Source organism: Thunnus maccoyii, chromosome 13 (genome assembly GCF_910596095.1).
Source record: "Thunnus maccoyii chromosome 13, fThuMac1.1, whole genome shotgun sequence".
Lineage (NCBI taxonomy): Eukaryota > Metazoa > Chordata > Actinopteri > Scombriformes > Scombridae > Thunnus > Thunnus maccoyii.
Window position 1 is genome coordinate 22,887,449 of NC_056545.1, and position 17,657 is coordinate 22,905,105.

General features: G+C 39.4%; 1 protein-coding gene across 8 annotated transcripts in view; it reads right to left on the minus strand.

Moving 5' to 3' along the window:
- Window positions 1-17,657, minus strand: part of msi2b (musashi RNA-binding protein 2b) — a 254,649-nt gene that overhangs the window by 110,049 nt on the left and 126,943 nt on the right. The window lies entirely within an intron of this gene.

Sequence of the window (17,657 nt, forward strand, 5' to 3'; positions counted from 1 at the left end):
CCCTCATTGTCTGGATTAAACGTGGCAAAGATGTGAGTGAAAAAGTGGCAGCAGGTGAGGAAATTAACAATAATGACAAGCGGTGAAGAAAATGGAGAACTGTGAGGACAATATGTTTATTTTGATGAACACCAATGTCCGGTCTTGGGGAGAGTGACAGATAGACACATTACACTAAGCGAGTGTGAGACAAATGGGATCCTTCCTCATCTCACAGCCGCAGCGGCAGCAGCATCCACCATAATATCATCCCTCATCATGTCCAATAAAGCCACACACAGACAGACAGCATTTTTCCTTCACACATCTCTGAAAAACAGATCTCCAGACGCCCTCTTGCTTTCTATAACTCTGAAGAAATGCTCAAAAAACAGAGTGAGACATGCTCATTTAGCCTGTGATTTTGTCTTGGGAGAAAAAATAAATAAAAATAAATAAGCGGCAGACAGGAACAAAGGGGGAACACTCTGCACCGTTCGCTCCCTGGTTATGGTCTCTAGGTAAGTGTAACGGTGTACCGAGGAGGCTTGATGCTGTGCAAGGGGGGGGGGGGGGGAAAGATGTGCGCACAAGCACGCGTCTGTGTTTTTCATGGGAGGGTGACAAAGCTTCGGGAGGAGATGGGAAGAGACAAGAATAGGGGTCTCACTCAAGCCGAACTGTCTGATTGGATAAAGAGAAGTGCCTGGCAGCCAGGCAGACTAGCGCTGGCACACTGCTCATGCCACCCTCTTGCCACACATTTGGCACACAAGACGTTGGCACAGCTTGCAGAGCCCGGTTACTCACTGCACGGCTCACAGGCCACATGCGACTCTAAGGCACTTTATTTTCACCTCCCAAAAATATTTCCAATTTGCCAAATATAGCTGGCAACAGCTATGGATTTTAAGTAACCCATTTATGTATTATATCTAATTTTAACGCATTTCAGTCACCCATTATTACACAACACGGTGTATGTACATCTTATATTAAGTGCCGCTTTGTCACTTCCTGCGAGAGTACATCAAACTCAGCACCTGAAGTGGGCAGAGACTGTGTTGAGGATCAGAACTTACAGGTGGATGCTGGTGTAGAGGTGAGGCTTATAAAATCCTAAAATCCTGGTGTGAATTAGAAGTGCAGCAGCAGCTTTGGCAGAGGAAATCAAAAGACGGATCCAAAAAGGGTGCTTTGGTTATGTGATGCAGTGAGTAGAGAGTGCAACTTGCACCATCAATTACCATGAATAACAAGAAAACAGTATGTCAGAGCCATCTTGTTTATTTTGATGTGTCATCATCTTTGAGGAAACTTGTTGGGTAAAGCTAACCTCCAGCATTACTAACCGAAGTAGGAAAAAGTCATAAAAAATAAGGCAAATAGTTCATGTGAAGTTAAGAATCTAAAGGAAAATTAGAAAATGTGACATTAAATATGGAGATAAATTCACCAGTGCTGAGTAACCGTGATAGTTACTGGACTGTTCCCTCTGTTGACACAACAAACACAGAAGTATGCAGCAAAAACAATGACGTTTTGCTGTGTCTCTAAAAAAAAAAGAAAAAAAAAAGTGCTATCTGATGACTGTATGGTGTGACAACATATAAAAGTATTGTACAAATAAACAGTCGCCGAGCAATATCACCTGCAGCGACAGTTTTATACACAGACATTTATAACGTCACATGACCTAACCTCTGTCTCTGGCCAGGTGATATAATGAAAATCACATTAAAGTGAGAGGAAGTGGGATAACTGGGATTGATAGCGCGGAGGGTTGTGATTTAATTGTCAGAATCTGAAGGAGAAAAGAGAAACTTCTGAATGATTTTTTTTCTGCAGTACAGTAACTCAGTTGTTACATTTGGTAACTAGCCTGATAATAACACTGTCCTGGAATAAGATGTGAGAAAAATTTGATCCAAGACTCAATTATTTTTTTGCTGGATTTCAGCTCATAACACCAGTAACAGTTTGTCATATATCCACATTTGACAGTGCAAAAGCTCCGCTGCGGAGCAAAGATGGAATGGCATGTTTACCAACTATGGTAAACGTTTAAGTTGACAAGCGTGGCTGACAGCTTGTGATCCTTTACATGGGAGACAGAAATTTATAGCATTTGACTTCTGTCCTCTAGTATCTGTAATATTGAAACAGCCAAAGGAGTCACTTCTGCATGCATCAGTAGAAGTGTAGAGAAAATGGCCAAGCTGAGAATATTCAGTTTTCTTCAAGACTCAAAGAAATGAAGGCGCCTGCTTCAATCACAACTGTTCTGACAGAGATTGATTAGTAACAATTTTGTGAAGTCTACTCTGTGATTCGGTGTCGAGATGAAACTCATCAAAATGTAAAATGATACCCACCAGCACCTGCAAAAATAACGCACAACGTAACACTATTTGTGACACTCACGCGGTTTCTATACACGTATGTATTAAGTTTGTTTTGTTAGGTAACTAACTATATTCACTTAATTTGCTGTTGCTATGACAATAGACAAGTGAGCCTGAGTGTTTGCTTCCACAGTATCATCAGCCATCAAGCACCATGAGCCCTACATACAGTACGACACCGCATTCAAATATTTGTGATATTGATAGTTCTGCTACTGTAAAGCCACTTACAGCCTGAGGGCAGAAATGCTGTTACTTTGTAAAAATGAACTGAGGTCTATTAAAGGAAGTGTATGTATTATATAAATGTGTGAACTGTGTTGTTGTGACATTGTTAGAGGAGGACCATCCTGTCAGCGAGACCCATACAACAAAGAACACAGATTCACAGTGAAGCACCGATGGGCACTTTAACAATGTGCACATCATGTGAGGGTCACACTCCAGCAGGTCATACAATACAGTCTCCCCTCTCTCTCTCTCTCTCTCTCTCTTTCTCTCTCTCTCTCTTTCTCTCTCTCTCTCTTTCTCACTCTCTCTCTCTCTCTCTCTGCCACTTGCAGAGTCTATAGAACCATCTCCCGTGCTTCAGGGCTTTTCAATGTAGTTATTCAAGCAGAACACAACTGTGTGCCTCCATCTGATAGAAGGTTAAGGACCTCTTCACTGCTCACAAAAAAGCCCGCCACACAGAGGTGAGGCCAAGCTCACCTCAGGGAAGAAATCTTTCTCTGTCCTCCTCCTCCTTCTCTTTCACTCTTCCTTTTCTCCTGGCTCGGTGAAAAGAAAGGTTCAAAGGATAATGGCTGTCTTATCACTATGTAAAAGGGGAATGGGAACTCCAGCGAAGTGCCTGGCCTTTTGTGACAATGAAGAAAAGAGCAAAAGTCTATTTCACTGTGGTATATGCACTGGAACAGTCCATGACCACTTAAAAAGAGAAGGCTACTGGAAGGCTGTCGGGGGGGGGGGGGGGGGGGGGGGGCAGAAGGCCGGGCAGCTCTTTAACTAAAACTGCAGCGAACACATCTGAACCAAATAACCTCATCCTTAGGAAAGGGGAGTATTTATGATATGTGAATTGTTGGCTTACCAGCAACTTAACTTTTACTCACATCTCAGAGGTTTGTAATTCAATACAGGTGCCCTTTTTTTGTTTGGATCCCTTTCTGTAAATTGAGATCTGATTCAGCAAGTATTAGCTTAAACTGTACATCCATTAAATAAACATGTAATACTGCTCCATATTCTAATATTAAACATGTAAAATATAATAATTATTATTAGTATAATTGTGTATAAACTAACATAATTCATACACATTTATTAAATCAAACAGTCTCAACAAGTAGTACCAGTGGTGAGGCTACAGTAGCATCAGTAACAGTAATAGTACTAACAGTGACAGCAGCAGTAGAAGTGCTAGTACCAATTTAAACTTCTTGGTACTGGCAGGCAGTGAAAGCTGTGGAAGTGGGTGGGTTGGGGAAGTGAGTGAGAGAGTTTGAGTGGCAGGGTTGAGTGGGTACATTTTTATTACTTCTGATGGTCTTTATAATTTCTTGGAGTCCGGCAACTTCGACTTTGCTGTAAAGGCATCAATTCATGCTAATAAAACTTACATTTGCGAGTGAGATGGCTCATGAGGTGGTGTCCCTTCGGTGTCGGGTCAGTGTTTAATGCTAAAAGAGTTGGCACGACTAGCTGCAGCCTCCAAAGTTGGTGCTGAAGTGGCTGGTGTGGAAAGGTTCTGTAGCTTTTTACGGGTGGTTTGATAGATTAGCGGTGGTCCTGCAGTGTTTAATGCAGCTTTGGACAGTTAACAGACTTAGTTTTTCACTTGAGAAAATTGTTGTCCCTCTGTCACTGGGGCAAACAAAGTTTAGGTTAGCTCAATTTGGATGTTTTGTACTGTAGCTCAGTTAAATAGCAACATTTCAAGTCACACACACACACACACACACACACACACAAAAAGCGGTAACACAATAGCAGCACAGGTGCCATATTTTTCATTCAAAACATCAAATTTCACCAAACAGCATATACAAGCTTATTTGTGGTGTACAATACTACTACTTTGAAAGTAATGGAGCTTGGTGGCAGACCTGGGATGACTCAGATGAACCCTGTGACACTGCATAAACCTCACATTATACCTCCTGTGTGCTTCTACCATGGGCCATATGGTACCTGATTCTGGAGTGACAATTTGATGAAAACTCGAGAACGTGTGAGCTTTGCAGGAAATGCAGTAGATTCAAGCGAAAAAACTGCATGTGGTCAGTCAACGTAGGAGCAACGTGACATCGGAGCCCTATATCACTCCTTTAACACCCTGGAAAAAAAAGATTTATCCTGTTCCTGTCATATAGCATGAGACTTAACTCCACACCAGGTGCAACCTCTTTGTCTGTATCAATACCACCAACAAATCCATATGTTTGCACAACCTCAGAAAAATACATGATAATTCAAAAAAGGGTTGCTGAATGATGAATTATGTATCAAAGGACAAAGGCATCAATAAAGGCTAATGTGCTCTGTTTTTGGACAGGAAAACAGCAGAGGTGCCAGGTGACAGGGGGAGATTTAAGAGCTCTGGAAATGAATTATGACAGCGATTTAGATAGGTGTCAAATGCACATTTACATTCAGCTCACGGCTGAAGGCTAGCAGAAGAGCTTCCCTGCAATTTGGGGGTGACACTGATATAGATCATATCTGATGCCAAAGGAAGTGAGGCCTGAACCACAGACAGTGACCTGGGACTGTTTGTGCCCATCCTTTTGTTGGGGCTTTGGGCAGTGTTTTGAGCTGGAACATGGCAGGGAAGCTTTGTACTGCTTGTATTGGGTGCACAGAGGTTTCTTTCTCACCTCCACCCGGTACACTTACTGTGAACTTTACTTTTACCTATAAGTGGAAAGATCTGCACAGCGTGTGTACGTGTTAGGCAATTTTGGTATCAATCTTGGTGTCAAGGATTACTGAGATTACACCGCCAACACCAAGGCACAGTCAGTATTTGCATGGAATCACTAAGCGATGCACAAAAGAGCAGATCATTTTAAAAAGCTTATAAACTACTTTTGCCAACATGTAGCCAATCCAAGTTAAACAAATCCTGGTAGGTATACCTGTAGTAGAATAAAATTGTTTACATTTTTAATTCCAACTACTTGACTGTGGTATGAATTACTGTCATCCAAAATACAACTGTACACATGAGATTATTGAGCTGTGTAATGAGATATTCATATATTTGGCATGGGATAGGGATGTCAATTATCAATGAATTATTGATTAATCAACAATAACAATTTAAAGGAGAAGTTAACTGTTCAAAAATATACTGTGGGTTTGGTGTAGTACCAGGTAGTGTCACTGGGTGTGTGTGCTGACCATCTGTAAGGGTGTCTGTACAAAGTGCCTTCCAAGGATGAGAAGTAATCACATCTTGCTGTGCTCACTGTGGCCGATCTGAGAGCTAGCTAACTTCCTTGACTGAGTAACCAGTTGGTACATTTCAGTGACTCTTGCAACATAAAGTAACTGTGAAAATCCCATCAAGCTGTTCAGTGGCTGTCCAGTTTCGCTAGCTATCCAGAGGCTCGTGCTAATGCCAAACTATGCGCTTCAACAGAACCAGTTCAGCAGCTGATCGCAGGCTGACAGCAGACAGCATCGCTGCTAATATGGTGCCAACGTTGGGGACGAGCGGTACTTTTCAACAACATCCCTCCACTTGTCCCAGAAATTCAGAAATGTTACACACATTTACAAAACTACTTGTGGATTGCAACATCAGATCGATTAATTAAAAACAAACAAGGGAGCTCTTTGGCTATAGATGGCAAAAAATAATCCCCTCAGTATTGGCTGTGGCATCAAATAAATATGTTTGTCAATTGGCACAACACAAACCTCAAGAGTCATGATGGAATACGTGTAATAAGAACCACTTCTGTCCTAGATGCACTCTAGAGTAAAATCACATATTGAGCAGAGAGACCACTGTTAAACTAGAGGACCCAGTTTTAAGCCTCCTTGTTGGCAAGCATCCGTATTCCTTAAGTGTCTCTGAGCAAGAGACTGCATCCCTGCCTTCTCCAGGGGCAGTGGTCTGTAGCTGAACCTGCATCAAGGCCTTGCTGTCGAGGGGGTAAAGGAGGTAAAAAAAATCCCTACAGGGATCAATGACATATCACATTATTATCATTACCATTATGACAGATAAGGGTCGTGGTCAAGGAGAAAGCTCAGCTGGCACTGCCCCTTCATCAACACTCTGTTCGCAGTGTAGAGCATCTAATATTCTATTACACGAATGGCAATTAACAGAGAAATGATAGCGACCCAGTGACAATGGACAAATTTGTGACAACCCTTTCAATTGTTCTTTTGTAGAGGAAATCTATATCATTGTCTGGGAACGTTGAGCTGCAATGTGCTGCAACCACGCTTGAGCGCTTTTACAAGTGGTGGTTTAACGAGGAGCAGAGGGCAAAATTTTAGCTGCCTATAAGCTCTTGCAATTACACAGGGGGGCAAAAGGGACACTGCTCTTAAGCGCGAGCCTAGATGGACGGGCTATTTTTTCAGTTCTACAGCGGTGGCCAAGCCAGCTATGTTTAATGTGGAACACAACCTTTTTCTTTCCCAGAAGGAATATTCCCTATTATAATAGATGAATGGCAACCCTCACCAGAAGTGATAAAAATGCATGGCTAGAGTGCAAACTTAACACACACACACACACACACACACACACACACACACACACACACACACACACAAACACACACAAAACGATACAAAAAGCACAGTGATGTAGGGTGAAGATGCGCTTATCTGCCTTCTGCCCTGTGGCCTACACCATTTCTCCTTTTTCTTATATTAAATATGCTCGTTTTAACGATTCTTCTAGCAAGACATGATTCTTCAACTGGTTTGTAACTATTATTTATAACAAATGGAAATTTACATGCTGATTTAATGCAACATTTTTTATCATATATTTTTTACAGTTGAAATAATAGAGAGAAACAGAAGAAGGGGGGTAGAAATATGTAACAAAGGTACTGAGCGGGAATGACACCAGGATTACAGTTACTACTTGGCCACAAGAACGCACCAGCAATGCAACATTTTAAAGGATATGGTTGGTGATTTTCAATATTTTTCTTATTGTCAACAAATCTCATGTGCAGAGCCAAACCAACAATGAACTGATCCTACAAGTATTGTGTGAGTATCCAAAGCCTGATATATCGTATCCCTCTGTGCTGTAGAGCTCCGTTGTTGTCCAAAAACTATTAAAAACACATCAATGAGCCACACGGCTGCACTGGGTGACATGTTTCTTCACCCAAGAAGAGTATGATTACTGTAGCTTGTTTAGAAACAGAGTAATAACAGCGATAAGATCGTACGGCAGACGCCACTAAGCATGTGCGGGAATGTGGTTCTTTGAAAAATTTATAATGTAGTACAAACATATTTTAGGAATGACTGAAAATCTTACATGTCCTATATTGTAGGGGTTTTCAAAGTCTACTCCCTTTGCACTCCCCTTCAACTCCCTTGCACCACCCTGGGGAGGCAGCCTCACAGTCCTCTGGTAAAGTATATTGTATCTGATTATACTATGAATGAAACCCACTGCTATTTTTATTGTTCTGAGCTGTATACAGTATGGTTACAAAACGAGAATGAGTTTACAGGGTTAAAGTACACGATTCATCTATTTTTTATACCTAATTACCGAAAAATGAGAACAACAGAAAAACGTGATTCTGGTGTTTTTCAGCAGCCATCCGACAGAAATTCTTGTGTACGTAATTATTAATGATATACACCATGGGCTGAATGTCAACACTTATTCCAGTAACTTTCCTTCATGTTGACATTAACAAAATGGCTTGAGAGAAACACTTGAGGAAGACAATTCCTCAAATCTGTCAGGATTACATATTTATGAGGTCCCCTGCTCAGCATCCAAGGAGGTCGCTATGGTGATACAAACTGATGTATATTCTAACAATGAACTTTGTGTGTCAAAGAATGCCTCAGAGCATTGTTGAAATGGTTAGAACAGATCCCACCACGCTGCTCTGTGCAGCTTAGAGATCAGCAAATACACAATTAAAAAGGCAGTCATGCTGAGGCCACTCTAATCAATGTACTGTTACAAAGAAATGTAATGAAAGGATGATGGAGTGATGCCTTCAGGAGGCTGCTATATTGTTAGGGCAGACCGTAACACTGTTGTGGCAAGACAATATTTTATTAGTACATCTCTACGCCTGCCCGAGTCACCCTCAGAACAAAAACGCGGGTTAAAAATGAATCATATTTAGACACACTTTTCCTGTAAACAAACCATATTTCTAGTAAATACTATTTTATGGCTGCTTTACTCTGAAGTAATACCAATTATGTGTTATACAATTGTATTACAATCATCTAGGGAGCCTTGTTTACCTTACATTTTCTTGCTTTGAGGTGAGATTACAATTAAGGCCGATTTTGTCTGGTTCCATCCTGCCATCTGTGTGTATATAGTATAATTTGAAAAAAAAAAAGCCTTTACCTTTTTCTATAGTATAAAAAGTCCGCTTAAAACAGAAGCGGGTGGCTCCAGGTCTGAAAAGTGAAGCCAATATGGAAGTGCCTTAAACCTGCATTCTTTCTAATGGCCAGCAGGGGGTGACTCAACTCGTTGCAAAAAGAAGTCTAACTGTGTAGAACTCTATGAGAAAATGACGCTAATTCTCACTTGATTTATTACCTCAGTGAACATTTTCCTAATGAGTTCATGGTCTCAATCGCTAGTTTCAAGTCCTCTTCAATACAGCATGATGTTCGTTTTGTAAATTATGGTCCCATTTAGAGTAAAATATACGATAAAGCAAGATATGCTTTACGGTGTGCTAGCTTGTGATTAATAAGCCGCTGCCACGGTGACTATGTTGATTATGTACGTTACGGATCGCAACCCCACATTAGAATAGGTGTATAGGTGTAGCTGTTACTATTTCACTGTGTTTTCAGCTTGTGAAAGTTAATTGTAACGTTTTGGTCGCCTAAAAAAATTCTTGTTAAGCATTCAGTTGTACTATTAAGACCCTCTACAGAGTTGGCTGTTCAGTTTATCTGTTAAGTGCATTTTGTTTTAAGCCTGTTTTTTTGCTAGCCAAAACTAGCATTAGCATTATCACAGTTAACCCAGAGCTGCTAAATCTCACGCATTGACCGTGAGAGTCACACAACTGACACTTTTCACACGCTCTCAAGCCACACATCCATTTTCTCATGCAGTGAAAAACAAATTCATAAGTTATAACCTTGCGGTGTGAAAAGAGGACACACAAACCAATGGGTGGCATCATTGTGACTACATTATTTTTCTACAGTCTACGCTCAGGACAGATTGGAGACGAGGCTTAGAGGTGATGTATTGCTCGTTTAAAACTGCCACTTTGACCCTTTTACATAAAACAGGAAATCATTTATAAGGTTCTTCCTTCCTGTATGAATGGACTCAGTATGTTGTGGGGCCTGGCCTTGCGTTTGGCCTCACAGAGGCATGTCCACACAGTTGAGTTCAGTATGCTTGAGGAAGTAGGCCTTGGCCTCGTCCATCAATCCGCTTGTCTTCCTTTGCCAAGCTGCAGGGAACTACCCATTATGGAGTCATTTTATTAATAGGGCCCCTTTCCTCTCCGCCACACACACTTGCAGAGTGCCTCCTCATTCTGTCAGAATGGAGTATGCCTGCGAGCCACCTCCATGAAACTACTGCACCAGGGCCCTCCCTCATTCTCCCATGTGAAAGCTCAGGCTGGGAAATATTGTGCTTTCAAGCTAAAATAGTATTTGGAGAGGTGAGCAATCCCTAAGCCCTAGAGCAAACAGTTTAACATTGAGGACTTATTTAAAATGATGTCCTTCCTCCTGCAAAGCCAATCAGATTTCTCTTTTAGTAGACACACACACACACAAGAAACACATTTTACAAAAATTGCCCCTTCTTCACTCCTCCTTGTTAATGTAAATATAGCTGCAAGCAGCAATGACTGGAGGGCAGAAAAAGGTCAGAAGATACTATGAAATGTTTGGGGTGTGAGAGCACATTTTAATATAGAATAGTATCATTCATTTCCAATAATTCTCACATGCCATTTATAATCTAATTGGTTAATATTTAATGTGCTTATTTGGAATTAAAATATTCTGACAGTCAACATCTCTTTAACTGTCTTCTAGTCTTTGGTGATGCTTTCTGGATTTTGAATGCACAAGCAGTAATAGTGTAACAGTAATGTCTGCTGACTGACACATGAAGGTGCCGCCAATGTTTAAATCCTTCCTTCTTCAAGAACCCCCTTAGATACATATCCCAATGTCTTTGAGGCATAAAGCAGCCCCATAAAACATTGATTATAAACAGTTTCTACATGGAAATAAATGTTTGTTTAATTACCTGCTTGCTCAGGGTATGGATTTAGAAGCTTTCCATCTTTTAGCTCTAGTCAAAAATCAACGTGCAGAAAATAAGCATTGTGGGGGAGTCAGTGGACATGCCTCAGTGACTCACAGAAAAACTGTCTTAGGAAGTTTTCAGCCAGTTCACTGTTCACTCATCCATCCATCTATCCATCTTTTAGTCTTCATTTAACTGTCTGCATAGAGTTTGGTGAAATGAATACCAATAACAATACAATGCAAGTACGAATGCTACATATTAAGACTAACAGTGATAAAACTAAATTTACTCATTTAATTTATAGTTAATATTACTAATTAAAATGTAAATGTAATGTAATTGTCAATACTAATGGTTATTACAAATTACTAATACTTGTGCTACTCCTTACAATAATCAAGGCTTTTTCTTTCTTTCTTTTTTTAAATATGCACACCATCATTCTATTTATAAATGCAGTATTAAATACATACGATTATACAGTTTTTCCATGCAATGTCGAAAATATGTTGGTGCAGTAATATGGTTTTTGAAATCAATAGTTCCATCATACTCTGTGTTTTTTAGAAGACGCATGTTAATAATTCTGAGTGTACCTAGACACGGGGGAAATCCACGCAGCCTCAGCAAATATGGAACATTTCAGTCACACATTTGGCAACAGAAGGAACAAACATGTTCAGATTCAGTCAGCTTACTAATGAAATGAGAAGTCCCTGCACCACAAAGTAAAATACCTATGACATCTGTTTATGAAATACTAGTTTAACTTGATTCTTTCAAGGGACGAGAAATTAACCTAGTCTGAAAGAGAGCATGCCGTTCTCTGTGAAGTAGTGCCTCTGCTCTTTTTCACAAGCTGCGAGTCGAAGAGATGGCCTTGAGTTGAGTAGGTCGATTTCAGCTCTCTTTGTTGGCGGTGAGAATACTCAGGAATGTAAAGGGCTCCTACTGCACCTTTGCCTGAGCTTTAACTAAATGACACAGCTAGTGATGCCTTTGAATAACCATCTAGAAAATAAAATTTAATAACATTCTTGCCGTATTCATGAATCAGTGAAAGCGCTTGATCGCAGTATGCTCTGATGTTCACAGGTCTGATGAACATAAATCTCTCTTAGGAGACAAGGTGTGTATTATGTACTTTGATATCAATAGGTGAACAAGGGGGATAAAATGAGCTGCTAGCTTGAGTTGAATAGCATTCATTTCACTCACAATGGCCACTGTCCCTAATACCTGCAGTGTTTTACTTAGATTAGGCTTAAGCTTTTTTTAAAGGCCATTTCAATAATTTGACATTTCTGCCTAGAATGGGAGAGAATGAGCACTGATAAAAAACTTTTTTTTTTTCTCCTCCTTTTCATGCAAAACACTTTCATCTGTCATTTCGTGATAGCCCGTCTCTCTTTGTCAGCATAAATACGGGAGCCCCTATTTGAATATGGTTACACATCCCTCTATTTATTAAAGCTTGGATTAACATGACAGGAAGTTTTGTCTGGGGGCTCTTTAAGATGGCTCAGAGAGGCAATCTGGTGACAGTAATAGGATCCAGCTAATATACTTGACTGATGCTCCTTTCCCAGTGTTATAAAGCAGAACAATGGGAGTGGGGTTCTGGGAGTGAATACATTGTGTTTTGTAATAGTGTGTGTGTGTGTGTGTGTGTGTGTGTGTGTGTGTGTGTGTGTGTGTGTGTGTGTGTGCGGGGGGGGGACGAGGGTGCGCTAATCAGCCAGAATACCATCACTTAGCAAATATACGGGCTGAAGAAATAAAAATACTAAAAGGTCACAGAGCAATTCCATCAGGACAACTATGCTACAATTAACTGAATAGACAAAGGCTCTGACATTAGTGAGCTCTATAATAAATGTTTTACCCCAGTGTCTGGGAGTTTGTAGAGATTTGTTAAAGGTTGGCTTTAAAAAATATACAGAAATCCTTTTCATTATCTCCTTCAACCAGCCAAGTCCTTCTAGAGTTATTATCTTTTGCTCTGATGTAAGGTGCTAAGAGAATACTGGTTCTACTAAGTACAGGCACTTGCTCTCTATTTATTGAAGGTATTTTAATGTAGACATTATACTGTTGTATTTTTGTTTGTGTAAATAAAGATCTGATTATAAAAGCTACAATAAATCTATTAAATAACTATTATAAAATCAATGATGGTGAAACACAAGAACACTTTCTATGCAGGAGGAATACATAAATATTTTACAGTTGTAGTCTGCCTTCAGTTATACTTTAAAAAAAATATTCAGAGTGTATCACACACCCCTAATGTACCAATAGTGCATCTCTGCTTATCTTGTTTATTTTTGCACATGTGTTACTGTTATTTATGACTTTATGACTTTTATTTGGCAGGCTCACAACAGAAGTCACTATGATCCATGTTTTTTCTGACGTTTTTCTGTGGTAAGATATATTGCTGTCAATATCAGTATGCTGAGAGCTACTTGCTTATAGACATTTCCATATGTCAGAATGCCGCTATGGTTGGACAGTGTGTGTGTGTGTGTGTGTGTGTGTGTGTAAGCTGGGTTAGCAGATCAAACACACATCTGTTTGAGAGATAGAGGGGAATCTGTGCTTCCCCCCCAAACCTCTCAATACTAATTAACGATCCACTGATAATGGCCAAATGCCAACTGTCATTAGTACCCAACACAAAACAAGTACACAGATGTAGATGTGCACACACTCAAATACAGATTCTATGCCGTCACCCCCACCAGACCACCACAAGCCATCTGTGGATAAGGTATATTAATACCATGTTCTCTATTTCCACCCATTTCTCTGCGAGAACCCCCACCAAGGAAAAAAACTGAGGTAAAATCAACCTGAGTAAAGTCAAATAAAAAAAAAACTACATTACTCGTATCATATAGTCACCTAAAGCATGTGATTGCAATCTGATCTGCACTGTGTAAGAGCTGATAGTAAGGTATGACTGTTAAACAGACTTCTCGCGTTTACACTGTATGTTTAAAGACATGAATGACAACCTCAATTCTTGAATAGACCTTTGACTTCTTCACTGATAGTGCCATTTGCATGCTCTCAAGCAGTGTGCTCAGTAGAAGCGTCTGACAGCTATCTTTGATTTTATTTGGCGAGGATTTCAGCTATGCCTGCACTCTAAGAAATGAAACTTGGATGTTGTTTGCATTAGATAGCTGTTTTATGGTGAAACTATTACAGTTTTGGCCATCAAAACAAGAAGGTATCAATGCATTAACATAATAATGTCAGGTTTAAGGAATACATAATTGTGCTGATTTGAAGCTACGTCATCATGTTATTTAAAATGTATTGCAAACTTTATTGCTGAATAAAGAGTGTCCCTGAGTGCTTTCCGTACTTCTCCGCACATGTGTAGTATGTGCAGGTTAGCAGCCATTTTCTATTGATGTTGCAACTGGACCATGTGCTTACAGTGACCATTGGTTGAACGTTTTTATTACAATCTACAGAAATCCATCGATTTTGTTGATAAGTATGTGAATTATTTCAACAATATAATTTAGCTAGCTTAACTCTCACACTATAAAATGATGTTCCCCTGCTCGTGTTTGTCTTGTAAGAGAAAATCTAACAAAGGCAGCAAAATATGACACGTTACTCCAAGGTGTTTGAATAGCATTTTTGTTAAACGCTCAGTGAGCACTTTATTAGGAACACCTGTGCAATCTAATGCAATCTGCCAGATCTCCACGGAGGTCACGTGGCTCAGGTCCTATTGTGTTCTGGTGGCACCTGGAAGCTGCTTGGCGTCCTCTTCATCAAATTCTTCATCATAAATCCATTATAACTTTGTTATCCTGTTCAAAGCTGTATTCTGTAATTTGTGTTCTATTCTGTACACACATCTTTTGCGCATCTGTCCGTCCTGGGAGAGGGATCCTTCCTGTGTTGCTCTTCCTGAGGTTTCTTCCATTTATTTCCCTGTTAAAGGGGTTTTTAGGGAATTTTTCCTTATTCGAATTGAGGGTCTAAGTACAGAGGATGTTGTATTGCTGTACAGACTGCAAAGCCCCCTGAGGCAAATCTGGATTTGTGATATTGGGCTATACAAATAAAATTGATTTGACTTGAGTCCAATACAACAGCTCTGCCATAAATTCTACTTTTATGAAGCTTATACATTTTCAGTTTTCGTTGACATTGTCAGAAAGGTGATAATTCTGCTTGATTTTTATTATTGAGGTTGTAGTGGATAGAAGTGGTGTACTAGAGTGTTACTAATATTTTGCCAACTTTATGTATGTTAGTGGGGTAGACAAAATATCAGGAATACTTTTCAATATATGTACTCCAGTACACCACCACCACCCACTATGACTTCAATAATCAACATAAAGTAGAATTATCACCTATGTATCACCTATGTATCCTATGTTATGTTTTTAACATTGTTACACTTTGAGTTTCATTGGAAATGAAAAGTGCAGTACAAATTAAATGCATCATTATTTATTATTACTAAGTTACCTAACAGATGAACCGCAGAGCTGAAAAGCAGTTTCTTTGGAAACGAAACTCAGCGACTCTGCAACTCAGCAACTCAGCAACTTCATAATATGGTCCCTTGTGATCAGTTCCTGACATTAGGCTGAAATTAGGCCAGCACTGAAAATTGTCAGGAATATGTCCTAAAAGGGCTTTGCTGCAATATCAGTGAAAAGCTTGACACCCTCATAAAGGAGTATTTGGTAAGATGCATCATAGAGTATGAACTATAGCATAACCAAACATTTTTGATGAGAGTCATGACAACATAGATATGTACTGAATGAGACATTTTACAATGTGAAAATCAACTTGTTTCTGTTCCCTGGTTGACAATCTACATAATGGTATATTTTTTTCTAAATTAGCTCAAACATCATTGTGCAGCTTCCGTGCTCACACTTGCAAGGAGGTGTGCTCTGCACAGTAAGTCTTGAATAACTGTAGGTGTGCTGAAATGTCAGCTTGTGGAATTAAGTCTGTGCTGCACAACTGTCAAAGTGCTCCTGCCTCTTTGCAAATTTTTATTCTTGTTCGCTGCCTACAGCTCAAACATGTCTTTGGAATTTATGCACTCTTATTTCTTACTGGTAAATCAACTGGGCACTTTTTCAGGCAGAGTTTAGTGAGACCTGTTCCTACTTGTGTCCACTGTATTTGTGGGTTGTGCTCAATGGGTTTGGCCAATGCTGACAGTGTAAGTCCAGATCTTCCACGTTCTAGTCAGAGATAAAATAATAAGTTGATTCATTCAATTAGTCGATAGACCAAAGTAATTGGCAACTGTTTTAATAATATTATTTGAGATATTTGCAATCCGTAATTCCAAATTTTGGGCTTTGGGAAATTCTTATGACCACTTTTTACTATAGTCTGACAATTTATAGACATTTTGGAAATCAATTAGAGTAATTCATACTGAAAATGACAGCTGCAGTCCAAGTTCTTATAAACAGATTCTAATTGATACTTTGTTCCTTGTTACTTCCATTTTGAGGATATTGATAGTGCAAGAAGAGAAATGGAAGAAATGGTCTTAGGAATCTGTCATTTGACATGATGGAGCAGAGCAGACAGATGCCCCCCCCAGCATGTTGCCATCATAATTCAGGAAGTGGAGGTGGTGAGGGATCTTAGAGATGTGGCAAATGGGTGTGCAGTACAGCTTGGCCTGACATGCAGTCCAAACTTGAGCTCCTTTAAGGATCTGAAATATACATATGAATTTCTTCAAAAAGTGTTGATGGAGTTGTGCTTCCAGGCTTTCCACAAAGGTCCAAGTCCTCAAAAACAGACTACATGAATAATCTCACCTGTAATCGATGAGACTGTGAACCTTGGATTAGGTTCAGTGAACAATTGTTAACTGAGTATCTTTGGACTCTTCATTGGACCAAAAAAGCAATTTCAACAGTTGTGACATTTGTTTCCAGCTCCTCAGTTTTGAGCATTTGATGATGTTTTGTCACATCAAACTAAAAATGTTCAGTTTCTAATTTGTTAGTATTTGCTGATATTTGTGTTATGTCACTGCAAACTGAGCATTTTTACATTTTGGACTGCTGGCGAAACAAAAGATCTCTACACACAGAATATTGTTTTTTTTATGATTTTTGTCATCCATCAACCAGAGCTGCCAAACATTTGCTGTAATTTGTTACTCATTGCAGTTGCCTGTTTTCATATCACTGTAAACTGAGCGCATGTGCATTTTGGACTGCTGGCCTGGCAGAAAAAAGAAATCTAGTTTTTCAGTTGTGAGCATTGGCTGTTTGGATTGGATGTTTGAATGCACGGAAATGGCAAACTGATCAAATTGGGCTCTAGTAATTCATGACTTTTTACTGTACACTATTAAATAAAGTCAGGTGAAGTAAAATTACTTAAGTTATATTTATTTCACTCACTCACACTGATGGAGCATGTAGTGTTCAGTCATGTTTAATACAATCAACAAAATCCTACAACATTAATACAACTCAGCTGTGTTAGGTAAATTTGACATAACTGTGTTTAGTGAATCAAACCTAAATGTCTTCAGTAAATTCAGCATTAGTGTGTTGACTTAATTCCACATAACTGAATGATGTAGCATTTAATTAATACAGTTTGGTGAGATTTGTTTGACAGTATTTAGTAATGATCAATTCTCTATTCTTGTTCTCATTTATTTAACTGAGTTATGTGGGTCTGGTTGACATAACTAAATTAAGTAAATGTAACATTTCATTTCTTAGAGTGTGTCTCTAAAAGGATAT